At 33.6% G+C, this 14,172-nt stretch overlaps 1 protein-coding gene across 2 annotated transcripts in view; it reads right to left on the reverse strand.

The window, feature by feature from the left end:
- The window catches only part of LOC100114161 (methylmalonate-semialdehyde dehydrogenase [acylating], mitochondrial), a 242,410-nt gene that overhangs the window by 213,816 nt on the left and 14,422 nt on the right, over nt 1–14,172 (reverse strand). Inside the window, exon 2 of one of the 2 annotated variants that reach the window (XM_032602010.1) lies at nt 8,310–8,483. The exons of the other annotated variant lie outside the window; for it this stretch is intronic. The gene's annotated coding sequence lies outside the window, so the exon portion shown is untranslated. The remainder of the gene's footprint in view (nt 1–8,309; nt 8,484–14,172) is intronic. 2 annotated transcript variants of the gene reach the window in all.

Below are 14,172 nucleotides of genomic sequence, written 5' to 3' on the forward strand. Positions count from 1 at the left end.
GTTATTATTGCAAGAAGCCTGGGCACATTGCGAGAAAGTGCCGAAGGAAGCAAAACAGAATGAGAGGTAAACAAACAAATCATCGAGACGGCGAGAGGAATCGAGGCTCGGGCGATCGCAACGACGAGGGAGAGCGGTACAAGAGTGCGCTCGTATCAACAATCGAATACAAGCAGACGCGCAAGGATTATTCTCCCAGCACGAAAATTGTTGACCAGTACATGAGGATGGAAACGTCGGAGATTTGGATCACTGATAGTGGCGCATCGTGTCATCTTACGTTTCATAAAGAATGGTTCCAATCCTTTACTCCAGCCAACGGTTCAAACGTAGTTCTTGGAAACAACGAGGTATGCGAAATAAAAGGATCTGGCACGATCCTCATTGAACGATTCATCGATGGCCGTTGGATAGCAGGTAAATTGGAGAATGTATTCTTTGTCCCGGATTTGCGAAAGAACCTATTTTCTGTTGGTGTGTGCACCACCAAGGGGTATAGTGTTTTATTCAAAAACAATCTAGTAGAGGTAACTCAAGATGACACGATAATAGCACAAGGAGTCAAGCAATGTAACGAAATCTACCGTATGCTATTTAGAGTCCTCGTCTGTCAAGAAGCGAACGCGTCGACTTGCGACAGTCTTCAGCTGTGGCACGAGCGGGCGGGGCACGTCAACACGAAGACATTGCAAACGATGGTAAATAAGGGCATTATAACTGGAATCAAAATAAAATCAGAAACCGAATTCTCTTGCGAGGCTTGCCAGCTAGGAAAGGCGCACGTATTACCGTTTGCAAAGAATATCGAGCACAGAGAGTGGAAAATTGGAGAATTTTTTCACAGCGACGTTTGTGGGCCGTTTTCAGCTGATTCTCTTGGAGGTGCCAGATACTTCTTAACTTTCAAAGACGACTGGTCAGGTTATAGATTTGTGTATTTCTTAAAACATAAATCGGATGTATTCGACAGATTTAAAGTATTTGAACGACTGATTTTTAATAAATTTAACCGATCAATGAAAGTTCTGCACACAGACAACGGCCGAGAATATGTCAATGGACCCATGAAAGCGCTCCTGGCAGAGAGAGGCATCAAGCTGGAGACGACCGCTCCATACACTCCTCAACAAAATGCGAGAGCGGAAAGAGATAATCGCACGATTGTGGAGAGTGCTCGTACGATGATCATCCGAAGCCAAGCACCAATGCACCTATGGGCCGAAGCCGTCAATACGTCAATTTACCTTTTAAACATGACCTCGACTAAAAGAAGAGCCAATACGACTCCGTACGAGTGTTGGACGGGAAGAAAACCGGATTATTCACATCTAAGAAGTTTTGGAAGTATTGCGTACGAGCTCATACCGAAAGGACTAAGAAAGAAAATGGACAAAAAGAGCAACAAACGTATGCTGGTTGGATATGAGGGCGACTCCAAAAATTACCGACTCTACGATCCCCGCACAAGAAAGATTTCTGTCGGAAGAAACGTCACCTTTCAGAAAATCAATTTTTCGACACTGCCAAACCCGCTGAGCCCATGGATTTTTCCATGCTGCTACCGAACGATGAACCTACCGACGCAGATGCTGAGGCTGCGGATAACGACCAGGTAAACAAGAAACAACAACAGATCACTGCTCCTCCTAAGAAGACAACAACCGACGCAATTCATCGAACGGGAGAAGCCTCAGATGCGAAGCCAGACACCAGTAATCGCCCAACGCAGCAGCCCTGTGTCGAGACAGAAGTCAGCGCATGTCGAAGATTGAGACTCCGAGAAAATATCAAAAAACCATGCAGATACGAGGCTAACTTCATCGAATATCAAGAGCCCGATTCCTATCAGCAAGCGGTGTCGGAATTCGATGCCGACGAATGGAGAGCAGCAATACGTGAAGAATTCATGGCTCACGAGAAAAACGGAACCTGGAGCATAGTTCAGAAGCCCGAAGGCTGTAATGCCATAGATTCTAAGTGGGTTTTTAAGATGCAGGAGGCAAAAGCGGGCAAAGGGAGACGATACAAGGCTCGACTGTGTGCCAAGGGTTTCCGACAGCAGTACGGCATCAATTATCAGGAGACGTTCGCGCCTGTAGTGAGATACGACGCCGTACGCGTCCTTCTTGCTCTTGCAGCCGAGCAGGACCTAGAAATGCTGCAATTCGATGTGAAGACGGCCTTCCTCTACGGGACGCTCGAAGAAGATGTTTTTATGAAGATACCCGAAGGCTTAGAAGATTTTAGTGGTATGAGTGTGAAGAGTGGTCTAGTGTGTAAGTTAAATAAATCTCTGTACGGTTTAAAGCAGGCCTCGAGGTGTTGGAATACCGTTTTTAAAAGATATGTAGGCGAGCACGGTTTTAACAGTTGTGATGTCGAAAACTCAATTTTTGTCGGTAGAATGAATGATATTGTTGTATACGTTTTGTTATTTGTAGATGATGGCCTAATCATAACGAAGGACCGTATAGTGCTGATGAATGCTATAACATTGTTAAAAGAGAAATTCGAAATTACTGAGTGTGAGCCCGATGTTTTCGTAGGGATGAATATAGTGCGTGATCGAGCGAGGAGAGTCTTGTTCTTACATCAGGCAGATTACGCGTTCAAAATTTCAAGAAAATTTAATATGTGCGACGCTAAGCCTGTATATACCCCTGTTGAGAAGGGAGTCGACTTATCCCTGACAAAAGAACAAGAGTCAAATCGCGACAAGTTGCCCTACAGAGAATTAATAGGTTCGCTAAATTTTCTCAGCACTGTATCGCGCCCGGATATCACCTACGCGATAAATTTAATGAGCAGATTTCTAGAAAATTTTGAAAGAAAGCACTGGGAAGCCGCGAAGAGAATATTGAAATATGTAAAAGCAACTGCAAAACGCGGAATATTGTACCAAGGCAGCGGGAGCCATCTCGAACCTGTAGGCTACTGCGATTCAGACTATGCGGGAGACCGAGAAACGCGAAAATCTACATCAGGTTACGTTTTTAAACTCTGTAACGGTCCCGTCTCTTGGTGTACTAATAGACAACGCGGCGTATCATTAAGCACTACGGAAGCCGAATATATAGCCGCAGCAACCGCGACCCGCGAAGCCGTGTGGCTCAGAAGCCTTCTCCGTGGTATTGGACTTCCGCGTGCTGAAGCAACCGTATTATACATCGATAATCAAAGTGCCATACAGTTAGTGAAAAATCCTGTATTTCACAAACGGACCAAGCACGTTGACGTTCAATACCATTTTATTCGTGAAAAGTATGAAAGTGGCGAAATAGACGTCGTATATATGCCAACAGAACATCAACTTGCAGACGTTTTCACAAAACCTCTGGCACGTAATCGACACGACCAGCTGTGTGAAAGCATAGGACTTCATTACCTCGACCAATAAAAGTGTATGTAAAATACTCAGATAGCGGGAGTGTTGAGGTTTATCCTCGTATTTTTGCTATGTTGCGTGTATACGTGTGTATGTGCGTCGAGAGAGTCACCGCGATAACAATACCTTCTATGTGTGTAAACACAGTTCTGAGAATTCGTTTCAATTCGCGAGCGCGTCGAGTCGAACGTTATTAGAAGCGAAAATCATCGCGTCCAGTTGGCACCGAGCCTGCTTAGCGACAACAGTTATTCGTAGCTCCTCGTAGTAGTGGTTCTGGTGATTGCTGTGAGACACGGGCTGCTAATAGGTTTCCGGAAGGAGTGTGTGCTGACATCAATAAATTATTTTCTTTTGCTTAAAGCGTTGTACCACTTTATTAAAACACCAAAACATTCGAATGAAAAAAATATGTATACATGATATGTGATAAATCCTTTGTAACCAAAAGTAATTTTAATCGTCATGTAAAAATTCATAATAAAAAAAAAATAAATACTAATTCTATTAATTATTATTATTATTGGAAAAAACCTTATTTTTATGTAAAAATAATACTTATTATTAAAAAAATAAGTATTAATTTTTTTTAGAAATTAGTACTACGTAATTATTTTCATTGGACAACTTTTTCAATTATTTTTAATTAATTTTATATTCAAATCAACTTAGAACGATTAATGGAATCAATATCTTGCAACATATACATGAAGCGGATAGATTATATTCAAATGCTGCAACATCAGGTTGTTTACATTTTTCATAGATAAATTCAGTTTCTGTCTTTTACTTGAATATTTTAAAAATAATTAAGAAATACATCAAAATAAATTTACATATAGATGAAATTTTCAAGTGTATTGAAATAATATTGTGCAGCATATATTTTTGGTCTCTTGAAGATATTACAAAAATTTATACCCTGCTTATATTTTGCCAAAAGAAAAATTCACAAAAGATACTTACGATTCAATAAAAATTCTAGCTGAAGTAGAGGAGCCCATTTGAAGGTAGGAAAATATAATAAGTATAATGAAAACATATATTTCAGTGGAAAATGACTTATAATTTCTAGACGCGTGATCTATTAAGATTACAGCACAATATCCAAACTAAGAAAATTATATTTAAACACATCACAAAGGGTAGCATATTAAATTGCATTAGCAAGCAATAATCCACTTTTCAGATATTGTACATTTTATAAAAAAAAATCAAAATAGTGCTTTTGAAACAGAATATCTGAAAAGTAGTTCATCACTTGGACATTGTACTTGATATGTTAACCCTTCCAATGTGTTGAAATTTATTTTGCTTAGTTTGGTTACTGTGCTGTGTCTGGAAAGACTATTTCTTTATTAATATGGACCCGTGTCGCGACATTTTCTTCAAGAAGTAGACCTTCCGGTCATAGCACAGTATCCAAACTAAGAAAATTATGTTTAAACACATCACAAAGGGTAGCATATCAAATTGGATTTCCAAGCAATAATCCACTTTTCAGATATTGTACATTTTATTTTAAAAAATTGAAAATAGTGCTTTTGAAACAGAATATCTGAAAATTGGTTCATCACTTGGACATTGTACTTGATATGCTACCCCTTTGGATGAAACTTTTTTTGCTTAGTTTGGTTACTGTGCCATGGCTGGAAGGTCTATTTCTTTATTATTATGTACCCGAGATAAAAAAAATGTGAAAATAGTTCTTTCAAAATGTTTATTATTGAATTTTGATTTAAAAAAATTATTTAAATAATCTCAAAGTTTTAGTATCAATTTTGTTGAAAATGTATCAATATTTAATCGCAAAAGAATACTTTTTTAATACTTTATTATGGCTTTGGGACATTCTGCTCACTCTAATTTCAAAAAAATAATACTTTTCGAAGTCTTAAAGAAAAATTTTTAGCGGACATAACTGCTTACTATAGGTGAACATAAAGTACTCTTTTCGAATTCTTCTAGGAAAAAAGAACTCTAAAAGAATACTTTTATAATATAATAAGATTTCCTTTTGCTCATTGGATTTGCTTTCTACGGAAACCTTGTAAATCTAAATTTTGACATTTTAAAAATGGCAACCTAACTTAGCACATACTTGTGCATATGTATGTGGATTTGGATATAAGAAAAAGTTGAAATCTGATATGTGTGCTTAAGATTATCGATGATGAAGTATAAATGTGTTAATAATCTTCATAGATATTCTCCCAACTCATCAGTGTTCGAGTCAGTCGCAGGCAGTATCTATTATTATAGTGCTTTATATGCAGTGTATTCGTGCAAGACCCTATTGAAAACAATGACGTCATTTAATGACGTCATTTGTCGTGTCAGGAATTGGAACAAAAAATGACGTCATTATTTGCTTTTTTAAAATATATATATGTATGGAAATGACGTCATTTTTGCTTTATTTCGATACTTATATGGACATGACGTCATTTTTTCTAGAAGTATTATTCTGTTGAAATGACGTCATTTTTGCTTATAAGCACCCCAAAAATTGTTTGATCCTTTTATTGAAATGACGTCCATTTTATTAAAATGTGGTTATGGTCTCATAGGAGAACAATAAGTTTAATAGTGGATAACAGGAAAATAAAATAACGTCAGTGTTTTAAAAAATAAATCATTTTTATGAAATCATATCATTTTACAACAGTATCAGTAGAAAAATATTGTTTATTGAATTTCCAAATGTCTAGAAAATTACATTCATTTCATAATAAAAAAGTTTTATTCACATAATTGCTAATACTCACTCTAAAAACTAATAAGAATGCAAGTTTGGGACCGGGCACAAGTAAGATACCTCGTCGCAATTCATATGAACACAAATTCTATTTATCATGCTAGTATTCATAACTCTCAAGTCTTCATTAATATTTTCTATTATTTTAATTTGGAAATCATGAATAATATTATCGTTATCAAAGATATTTCTTACATCTACCCTCTTGTACACAGTATATTCCTGACCCCGTAAACTGTCGACAATTAAAAATAAAATTTGTATGAAATTATTGTCGTTTGTCTTTGCGAAAGAATTATTCGATCGAAGTCTTATTGTATTGCAAGATAAATACGAGCATTCGGTTTTGACTAATTTTTTATAAACTAAAGCTGAGTCAGACAGATTTAGTTCTGTAACCCATCGGCGTGTTGGTATAGATGCTTTACCAAAATACCTGCCAATATCAGTCTTTACGGTTTTCGCACACTCTCTTGTTTCTAAATATTTAACATAGTCAATAATGACTGAATCAGGATTATTTTCTGACATAAAGTTTTTTAAAACCGATTCGCTTCTTTTCATCATAATAATTCTAGAAATTTGGTGTATAACACCGTTGGCAGCCTGGACCTGTTTAACAATTTGCCCATTGCCATTTTCAAAGCCGTACCCAGAGTGGAAATACAAAGAACCCCAATTGATGACACTTTGCGATAAATGAAGTAATTGATGAACGTTGAAGGTCATTGCACTTCTAGAATAATAAAATTCTCTTAGTGCTACAAATCTGTTTAATAATTCATGTGCTTCATGTATCTGTTCCCTAGTAATATTATTTTGCAAAAGAATATAATATGCTCTTACTAAATACGACCAATGTTCAACGTAACATTTCATTCTAGGAATCATTAGAAGAATAATTGTGCTATAATAAATAACCCAATTTTGTAATTCTTTTGCTTTCCAATATTTTCTGTCACGTATAGACCGAGAGTATCGAAGAAGCTTGCTAGGGACCTTGAGGTTTCTTAAAACGTTGTCAATTAAATTAATTTCAACATTAGTCAATGAATAAGGCATATTCCTAGTGTCAAACCAATATTTCATAAATTGCTTTGCAATACCTAAGTCAACGCAATGCATCGCGTCTGGAACGAATCCTGAAATAATATTAAAGTGGTCTAAACGAGTCAAAACGGAGTCCTTAATAACACCGTATACAGATCGTCCAGAGTCAACAGATTCTCGCATATGTCTCAAAGTGTCCGCTTCGTTTCTATCATCTATCTCATCGTCGAGTAAAATATACTTTACGCTACCACCTTTGCTAATTGCAATGTAATATCCCGGATGTAAGCACCAGTTACAACCGAAATAACCATTGAACTGAGTAAGTCCTTGCATTGGCGCGCGTGCTACGGAATCATCACAGGAACATACAGTATATACATGAATTTTCCGGATTGTATTTCTTACATTACAAGTTATTCCTTCATTAGCCAATAAATTCATTTGGGTAACAAACGGTCTAAGAAAAACATTCATATCCGGTTTATTTTTGCCGTACCATAAACCGCATACAATTGTCTTTGATGTCCTCACGTTAAAAGGTAATTCATTAATTATTATCTGAATAGGCCAAATAGAAAATGCAGAGCTTTCAAATATTGGCGAACCATCGCTGTTGAATGTCGCAGTAATGAAGTTATCTTTTTTATCATCTAGCAAGAAATGTCTTAATTTTTTATACAACAAACCGTTATGGAATTCATTGATATTATCCTCATTATGCGTTCGTGCTTCAACAACAGATTCGTAATAAGACCAATTTTCTTCTAAATATTGAGCTATCTCACGTTCTGGATTAATTTTAGTAAAAAAATCTCTATAAGTAGGATCTTTTAAATTAATTACTAAATTACAAGGACCGCAACGTACGCTATGATTCTGTTCACGATCGAATTGTCTTACATAATTTTTACAGTTCGGACAGATTGCATGATAATCAACATCATTTTCAGAATTGAATATCTTATCAATTAAGTAACGAGATTGAGGCAAAACAGACGTAGAAAAAAACAAGTTTAGCATTTTAAACAAATCTGCTATAGCAGATTGCGGCAGATTGTAAACCAATGAAAATTTCAAAACTGCGAGAAGGATTTCAGCTTTAGTAACATTTACCTGCGCGTTTATTACATCTCCTGCATCGTCATTCATTAGTATTTCCTCTAATCCATTTTGGACATTATTCACTGGTTCTTCAAATATATCTCGATAGTCGATAACGTCATCTTCACTCGCATATTCATCATCTTGCTCGTAGATAAGTTGCTGATAGAAATCTCTTCTTCCATTCTAAAAAAAAATTATCAGATGTAGATAATTCAAAGTTTCTGTTAATCTTTATTAATTATTTAGATTTGATTTTCAGTATAATGCCATTAACACAACAGTCATGATATACTTTGAACATTTACTTTTTTTTTCGTATTGTCAATTACTATCAGTATAAGTTGCAATAATAATTTTGTTAAAAATAGATATAATAGTTTAAATAGTACAGGTAGATTCTATATTTCATTTGCATTCATAAATGTTTACATCATTTTTCATCTTAAATTAACAGTTTAGTTGTAAATCTCTGAAATGTGTGAATTGGCTTCATCGGTGATTTCGCGTCCATTTTCAACTTTTTTAATTTAAGAGATATCACAATAAAAAAAATACTGGCAGATTCTATATGCCATTTGTAACAAAAAATGACTCTTGTGTTTTCTTAGTTTTGGAGAAAAAATTCAAAAACAACACTAACAAGGAAAGGTACCCAACCCGAACTCACCGATTTTGATGATTTTCATATATGTTGTAGAACATAAAAAAATAAGAGACACGTATTTTTTTTATCGGCTAATTTTCACTTTTAAGGGGTAAAAACCTCCCCTAAAGTTAACCCCCAAAAAGCGTTTTTTTTAAATATCTCGGCTTAAAATTAATATTTTTCAATGAAACAAATTGGAGGTTATTTCTTACAAAAAGAGCAAGTATTTCATGGTGATTTGAAGAGTAAGGGTAGCATCCCCTATTTTTTAGGGGTTGAAAACATATATTTTTTGGCATAATTTTATAATAAAAATGTTTAAACCGACTAAAAAAAATTGGAAAAAATGTTTAAACATCCTTAATAACAAAATTTAGTTGACGTCTTTCGGTGTTTTCATAAATATTATCCCTAAGGGGGTAAACCACCCCTAACACAAAATAACTGTAAATATGTAATTCAATACATAATATTTCGTAGAAAGTTTGTATATAGAGGTTTTCGAGGTCGCTGATTACAAATCTGTTATCAGATTTTGAAAATTCAAAATGGCGGATCCAATATGGCGGACGGAAATATCGAAAAAAAATTTTATATAATAAAAAAGTTTTAAACGACTAAAAAAATTGGAAAAAATTTGTAAACATCTAGAATAAACAAATTAAGTTTTTCGATATTTTCATAGATACTACCCTTTAGGGGGTAAACCACCCCTAACACAAAATAACTATAAGTATACTTCAATCCATAATATTTTGTGGAAGGTTTGTATATAAGGGTTTTCGAGATCGCTCTTTGCAAATCTGATATCAGATTTTGAAAATTCAAAATGGCGGAACCAATGTTGTAGACGAAAATGTCGAAAAAAAATTTTAACTTTCATAAAAACTTGTTATAAATGTGTTATCTTTGTAGCCTGTACATGTGAACTAAAGAGCCTTAAACCCTAAACCCCTAAAGAACAAATAGGCTAAATGGTTGTGCTTTTTAACCAAACCACCTCAAATTCCTAAATTTGTAAACAAGAAAATTCTGTGTGAAGCAGTTTTATAATTTCCGTAGAAATTGTTATCAGAATGTTATTGAAATTCCTTTATTGTAAATTCAACTTATAATGTATTTTTGTTTATAATATTAGAGTATAATAATAATCTACAATCTTTTATCTTTTGCCATAGTGCATTTTTTGTATTGAGCATAAAATATATTATTTTACGATGTTTTTACAATAATGGTAGTCCTCATAAAAGTGTTTAAAGCACAATGCTTTTTTGCACCAACCACATCGTACAATTGCAATGTTTGTGCACCCTTCTATTTCACAATGTGTTGCACAAGACTTTCCAAAACTGAAATCTATAGGATTATCAAATTTATCTGGTTTTTCATTGACGTAACCGCTTTTATACCAGGAATATTTAAACAAATCTATATATCTCGGTGAAGACAGTTGGTTGTGAACCAATGATTGAAGTTTAATTATATTATTTCTCACATGTAAATTCATATCATGATCCATTAACATTACATTATCAGAAAATGTTCGGACAAAGTTTTTCCAAATACGGAATCCATAGACATCAAGTGGTTGTATTTTTCCTGTGGTTCCAGTTGGAATTTTTTTTATGTTAATAATTTTATTTTGTGGCATTGTTTCTTCTATAACTTTGTCACAATGACCACTCCAAGAATCAAGTAATAGTATTGAGTGATGGCCTACATAGGGATAAAATATTTTTTCCAACCAGATTTTGAAGTGATCTGCAATTAAACGACTTACTAATTAACTAATCAACGATATTACAATGTAAAAATTGTTATTAGTTCCCTTACTTGTTGTTAATTTTCCAGATTTGGATGCTTCCACGTACACGTTTTCTGGTCTAAATATGTTTTGTTCTACAATAGGGCCAAACTTGCCACTTGGTTCCTTTAAAACAAGAAATAGCGGTGACAACAGTTGTCCAGTAGCTGATATTAGTGGCTGTATAGTATAACTTATAAATAGTTATGCGTTGTTGCTGAAATTGACTGTACCAGACATTGAACTTGCTTTTCTCCTTCTACTGCTAATGTTCTTCCAGAATGCATTTCTAGCTGAAATCCGCTCTGATCTGTATTATACAAATTTTCGAGTCCAATCCTTGGTATACACGATTTAACGTCATCGATAAATGCTTCAGCTTTAGCCGTAAGTTCTGCACTACTTTCTAGTGTTTTTCTTGTTATGAACTTATTTATTTTCCTAGAAACTATTCGGTGTGCTTGCTTAAATTTGAGTAACCAATGTTTAGAAGCTTTGAATCTAATATCATCAAAACCAATTTCTTTTTTAGCTTGTAAGGCCCATCGAATTATATCTTCATCATGGATAATTGAACCACTGGCGAGAGCTGCTTGAAAATTATCCAGGGTATACTGACAAATTTGTGCTACTTTTTCTCTATACGTGCCACCTTTATTAATTGAATGAGCCCAACGACGTAGCTGACTAATAGATGATACTTTTTTGAATCTGTTTTGCACTGTTTTGAGACTTAAATTTTGCTTCGTTTTGCTACTTCTCCAAAATTCTACAGCTCTTTTTTTGTATTCAAAATCTAGTTCTTCATTATCTGCTGTACATTGATTTGTTGGTGCTATATCCGGATCAGGAAAATGATGTTGCACTTCATCTTCAATTATTTCCGCATTATGGTCTTTATACTCTTCTTGAAAATCCAAAGAGTCATCAGTAATCATTTCTACATCGTTGAAATCATGTGTTGCATCTATTAAAATTTCTTTTATTTTTTCGGCCAACTCTGTTTCGTGATAATTCGTGACACTATCTGGTATGTTTAACGCTTAAAAGTATGCTAATAATAAGTTTAGAACGTTTAACGGATTAATTTTCATTTTTCAATCTAAAATGAAAACAAGCGGTAAAATTTATACAAGCTGTGTTTTTGCATGTAAGCTGCTACATTTCTACCAGAATAAAACGAGTGAATGTAAATTGAATCAAATCATTAATTTATGCATTGGAGAAGAATTCTCGTTCCACTTTGTGATGTTCGGAAAACTCTATTTTTGGTTTTATTCAACTTTTATTCACTTTGAAATTGAATAATGTAAATCTATATAAAATCACTAAAGAAAATTTTCTACAATGATACCACTGACAAACAAAAAGACGTACTATTCGTACTTTCCGGCATCGAACTAGAATACCCACAAAACTCACTCACTGCCTAAAAAATAACACAGGCAGCTGAGGTAAACACTCGATGAAAACAATCTAAAAAAAGAACATATTGATTCGCACATATTGTCAACAACTTTTATGAGTGAAAGACATTTATCTGTGGAATTATCATTGAATGTACGATAACATTCATTAAACTAATGAATGCATATAAAATTCCCTTTCAATAACAACGTGTTCTTTAATTGCAAATGAAGTTCGAGTATTAATATTCTTTTATGTATTTTTACCAATAACAAAAATTATCATAGTAATATAATAATAATAATAATAAGAAGAAGAATAAGCATAATTGCAATAGCAATAATAACAGTAATACTGATAATAGCAATGATAATGAAAAATAATAATAATAATTAGAATAATATTTATTATTAAATTTAGATTTTTTGATAAATTCATTAAATCGTAGCAAATAGTATTATTATGGAATTCCAGACTGTAAATATTTTACTATAGATACAATAATCATTACTTCGAGAATTCATCTAAAAAACTTTCGGCTTACGAAATAATTGTAACAATGAAAAACTCCCAAGTTTGACAACATTAAATTTTATTACAAAACGCAAAAGAGTTTGATAAACTAATTTTATTAACCTATGTTTTTTCATTTGCAAAAAAGTGTGGACTTTTTGAATTTATAAAATTATATAATTATGCAATTTATGAAATACTTTATAATTTATGAAATTACTTTTGAAATTATGCTAATTTATAAAAGCAGAAAAATAAATAATCTTTGATTGAAACATAAAACGAGACGTTATTTGTTACATACAAAATGATAGAATAAAATATCGGTAATATGTCTATACTCGTGTCTACGGTAAAGCATAGGCCTTCGGCTTGTCTGGAGGTTAGGGGTTTGGAGTCGTTTGGTTAAAAAGCACAACCATTTAGCCTATTTGTTCTTTAGGGATTTAGGGTTTAAGGCTCTTTAGTTCACATGTACAGGCTACAAAGATCACACATTTGTAAACAAGTTTTTTTGAAAGTTAAAATTTTTTTTCGACATTTTCGTCCACCACATTGGTTTCGCCATTTTGTATTTTTAAAATCTGATATCAGATTTGTAAAGAGCGATCTCGAAAACCCCTATATACAAACCTTCTACAAAATATTATGGATTGAAGTATACTTATAGTTATTTTGTGTTAGGGGTGGGGAAGTATCTATGAAAAAAACCGAAAAACTTAATTTGTTTATTATAGATGTTTACAAATTTTTTCCAATTTTTTTAGTCGTTTAAAACTTTTTTATTATATAAAATTTTTTTTCGATATTTCCGTCCGCCATATTGGATCCGCCATTTTGAATTTTCAAAATCTGATAACAGATTTGTAATCAGCGACCTCGAAAACCTCTATATACAAACTTTCTACGAAATATTATGTATTGAATTACATATTTACAGTTATTTTGTGTTAGGGGTGGTTTACCCCCTTAGGGATAATATTTATGAAAACACCGAAAGACGTCAACTAAATTTTGTTATTAAGGATGTTTAAACATTTTTTCCAATTTTTTTTAGTCGGTTTAAACATTTTTATTATAAAATTATGCCAAAAAATATATGTTTTCAACCCCTAAAAAATAGGGGATGCTACCCTTACTCTTCAAATCACCATGAAATACTTGCTCTTTTTGTAAGAAATAACCTCCAATTTGTTTCATTGAAAAATATTAATTTTAAGCCGAGATATTTAAAAAAAACGCTTTTTGGGGGTTAACTTTAGGGGAGGTTTTTACCCCTTAAAAGTGAAAATTAGCCGATAAAAAAAATACGTGTCTCTTATTTTTTTATGTTCTACAACATATATGAAAATCATCAAAATCGGTGAGTTCGGGTTGGGTACCTTTCCTTGTGAGTGTATTCTGTGTTATATCTATTCTTTTATAAGATTACACCAAGCAGAAGGTGGATCTGGTACTAAAAAAGAACCGTTAGCGACACTGGTTTTCATAAAAGATTACCT

Source organism: Nasonia vitripennis (genome assembly GCF_009193385.2).
Source record: "Nasonia vitripennis strain AsymCx chromosome 4 unlocalized genomic scaffold, Nvit_psr_1.1 chr4_random0007, whole genome shotgun sequence".
Lineage (NCBI taxonomy): Eukaryota > Metazoa > Arthropoda > Insecta > Hymenoptera > Pteromalidae > Nasonia > Nasonia vitripennis.